A 4,395-nucleotide genomic window follows, 5' to 3' on the forward strand; every position below is an offset into this window, starting at 1 on the left:
TATATACACGCGCACACACATATGTGAAAGCAAGTGGCCAAGTGGTTAGGCTGTTGCACTCACAATCACTAGATTGTGGGTTCAATTCTCAAACCAGGCAGTGAGCTGTGTTCCTGAGCAAAACACTTCATTTCGCATTGCTCCAGTTCCCCTTTTGATCAGGAATGTCAGCTAAAATGATGCAAAGCACTGTGGTCAGTGATGTGCAACAACATCTGACAGTCTGGTCAGTCACATGACACACATCTACATATGTATATTTATGTATGGGTGAGTGTTTGTGTTTCCTTGGCTCAACATCATGTGATAGTTGTAAATAATTGTCACTATCATACAAGTAGTGTCGTTGATTTTCAATATTTTGTGAGAGCATGTCTGGCCATACTTGGAAAGAGGCAAGGGTTGGTGACAGTAAAGTCATCCATCAATAGAAAATTTGCCTCAGGAAGAGCATCCAGCCGAAGAAAATCTGCATCATAATAAATTCTGTCCAACTCATTCAAATAAGGAAAAGTGGATTTAAATGAAGATCATGATATTCTCATTTCTCTTCTCTGCTAATGCTGTGCTGCGATTCATCACTCCCTTTCCCAATAAACCCCTTCCTATTGACATCCATCGCTCATTCTTACCACTGACACTTCCATTACTATCTATCACTTCCTCCCTCCACATTTTCGTAACATTCATCCACTCTCCCTGATTCTCCTGTCACCACTCTCTTGTCTATTCACCTTCTTGGACACCTTACCTTCAAGGGTACAAACGCATACAAGCGTAGTGAGGACTATCTAACCTTACACAATACAAAGCAACCTCACTCGTGATGGTGTTACAATAAAATGTATCCAGTACAACCAACAAAGAGGGCAGCGAACGAGCAGAAATGAAATGACTCTTTAGTCTTGTCAAAGACATGACAACCTCTTTAGCAATGGTGCTATGATGAAATACACCAAGTATGCTGAAATATCTCCCGTATCATCATCATCATCGCCTTTATTTTATGTCTGCTTTCCATGCCAGCATGGGTTAGGTGACTGCTACTATTCAACTTAGTTCTTATTAACTCCAAATAAAATGAGTTGCAGGATCACATTATAAGTGATAGGACGAGTATCCTTCTATCATTAACCAAAAACTGAAATGGAGCCAAACCCCAAAAAATGAAAAGTATGGGCAAACATAGTCCTTCGACTCATTTTATTTGGAGTTAAGAAGAACTGGAATAAAAACTGAATTGAATAGTAGCAGTCATTTAACCAATGCTAGCATGGGAAATGGACATTGGTGATGATGATGATACTGGAGATATTTCTTCATTGCTATTCCTTATGATGAGTGCCACTCCAGTAAGAAACTAGAAGTTAATTTCAACAATAATTTAAAACACATATATAAACGTAAACACTTTCCAAAGGTTTCAGTAGTTTCCATCTGAATTTCATTCATAAAGCTTCAATCAGTTGAAGGCTCATACCAGAACCAAGAAATTGTAAAATCATCTTTCTTAACCATGCGTATCACCATCATCATTGTTTCTAATGTCTACTTTTCTATGGTTACATGGATCAGATGGAGTTTATTGAAGCAGATTTCTATGTCTGGATGCTCTTCCTGTAGACAACCCTTACCTGATTCCAGCAAAGTAACATTTCCCCATGACAGACATGTTTTGACAGAATATTACAAATGAAAGCCATTCATTTACAACAATCATGTCATGCCAAGACAAGGAGACACAAACATACATATATGAGAGGTTTCTGTAAGCCTCTGTCCATCAAACTCACAGGGTTTTCATCAGTCTGTGGCCACAACAGAAAACACCTGCCTAAGGTGCCAAGCAGTAGGACTGAACTCAACACCATATTGTTGTCAAATGAACTTCTTAACCACACAGCCATGCCTGTGTTTACAAGGTGCAGGTGTGGCTGTATGGCCAAGAAGCCTACTTCCCCATCACATGACTTCAGTGATATGTACTTGTGTATTAAGTGCAGGCATGGGTGTGCAATTAAGAAGTTTGCTTCCCAACTACATGGCACCTTGGGCAGGTATCTTCTATAACCATAGGCCAGCCAAAGCTTTAAGTGTAAATTTGACAGAATGTGTGTGTGTGATGTGAATGCTTTTGTGTCTCCTCGTCTTGACACTGTAATATTTATAAATGAACGCCTGAGTCAAATAAACAGTCATTCATTTCCAACTTCCCATAGAAGTATATTCAACGATAGGGAAAATGTTATCTTGCTTGGAAATGGGTGAGGGTTGGCAATCATGACATAGGAAATCTACCTCAATGAATGCCATCTGACCATGCAAGTATGGAAAACAGGACGTTGAAAAGATGATGATGATATGTATGTGAAAGACACAAGAGTAAGACGTGATCATTTGATATCAAAATAATGATGATGATGATAACGAGAGAGTTCATAACGTGTATGAACTGAGTTTTTGTACAGTAAAGTCAAAATTGTTGCAAAACCCAAAAAGAATGTGATAGATGTGATTCACCCTATGTATATTTTATATCTGAGCAATATAGATTAACAAAGTGAAAGTTTTGAAAATCAGATATTAAAAGTGAAAACGTTTAAAAATATGAATGTTGTTGTTTAGTGCCAGGTAAAGTCTTGACTGAGCACACACATGATCAAACTCATTCCAATGAAAACCAACCGGCCTGTTTTTTGTCTTTTTTCTCTTTCTTTTTGAGACATGTGACCATACTCTCTCAGGGATTTGCAGCGGTGACTAACAGACTGAATGAGAATTAAGGATTAACAGGCATCAATCGAAATTGGATAAGCTAGAGGGTGGCCATTTTGAAACTTGGTCCATTTAATGGACATGAAATATTTTTTCAGTCGATGTAAATCAGAATGAGCAACAGGTGAATGTCAACTAAAAGACAAAAACGGATTTTGTCAGATTAAACCATTATATATATATATATATAGTATTGAAAATAAAAAGAACACTGATCTTTGAAATTGGACGTTTGCTATTAGCAGATTCCAGCTGATAATTGAGCCTTCATCCAACTTACCCTGCGATATGATAATTTCTAGCTGAAACCTCACTAAAAACAAATTGTTTCTTTTTTTTTTTTAATTTTTTTTTTTAACGTAACGTTAGATTTTAATATAGAATCTCTGGATTATGAGTTTGGCATGTCACATGCAGTATATTCAGTAATTAATTAACTAGGACGAAAAGAAAGACAAAATTGGACGTAATATTCAAACAAGTCACGATGGGCTAAAATCGAACACGTCCGTCTCGCTTCCGACTGAATTGACAATTAATCTACATTGGCCAAGGTTTACTACGGCATGCAAACATATTAATAAAAAGCCATTGCTACTAATTTCGTTAAGTGTCAACATTAGGTACTCTGATAATTTCATACAATCTGAGAATAAAATATGTATGGGAATATATATTCGATTCTCAATCAGGAATCACTTTCCTAACTGTAGGCTTTATACAATAAGAAATTTTAAAAATATACGGAACCATTAAGTAAATAAGGAAATATATAATGAAAAGAACGTCTATAGCCAGTGAGTGTAAATTTAAATTAGATGGAAACCTAACAGGAAAAGTTGAAGTTCACGTAAAGAGGCACATCCGATATATCTCGAGGCAATTTTTCATCACACTACTGTATTTATTACATGGCACCTCCAACTATTTAAAGTGGAGCATCGGAAATTTAATTATTTAACTTAGCCTATATTAGAATATTCGGTGGACACAGATCAATAAGCGGTTGACTGCTGTCGAAGAATTGCTTTCCTCTGACCATCGCATTGGACATGGGAGCAAGAAACCTGACAAGATTAAGACACTTCCTTCTCCACCACCTTGTTTCGTTCCTCAGATTTAACTTTTGCAGCACATAATCCCAGCACTTAGCTTTTAGTATTTCAAGTGCACGGGTAAAAATATTCCAACTGACGACAGCAAACATTCTCACTAGATCTAGTTTTCTTGACCTTTTTTTTAAATTAAAATTCTTTTTTATTGCTATAATTATAGAAAAATAATATCTATGATGCTAATAATTAGATAAATATTGCCCCGACTATCCAAGATCATGGGTAAAGAAATTTTGTTAAAATCGCAACCTATTTTATTATTACCATCATTATTATTATTATTATAGAGTATTGGAAAATAATTTTATTACGAAATCCAGTTTTTAATTATTCAATCGACAAAGTAGCCAATATTTATAATGAATGTGACGATAAAATTAAAAAGAAAAAAATATTGGAATTTTATTACAAATAAAACAGACACAGGGAAATGAATACACTCACGCATAAATCTATGTATATTTATGGTTTATAATTTTCCAAATGAATACATATTTTACTATAA

The 4,395-nt window shown here is 35.6% G+C and overlaps 1 protein-coding gene across 2 annotated transcripts in view; it reads right to left on the reverse strand.

Annotated features, from left to right (window-relative positions):
* The window catches only part of LOC106883274 (MAPK regulated corepressor interacting protein 2), a 46,481-nt gene that overhangs the window by 40,463 nt on the left and 1,623 nt on the right, over positions 1 to 4,395 (reverse strand). The gene's annotated exons all lie outside the window — the stretch shown is intronic.

Source organism: Octopus bimaculoides, chromosome 1 (genome assembly GCF_001194135.2).
Source record: "Octopus bimaculoides isolate UCB-OBI-ISO-001 chromosome 1, ASM119413v2, whole genome shotgun sequence".
NCBI classification, from domain to species: Eukaryota; Metazoa; Mollusca; class Cephalopoda; order Octopoda; family Octopodidae; genus Octopus; species Octopus bimaculoides.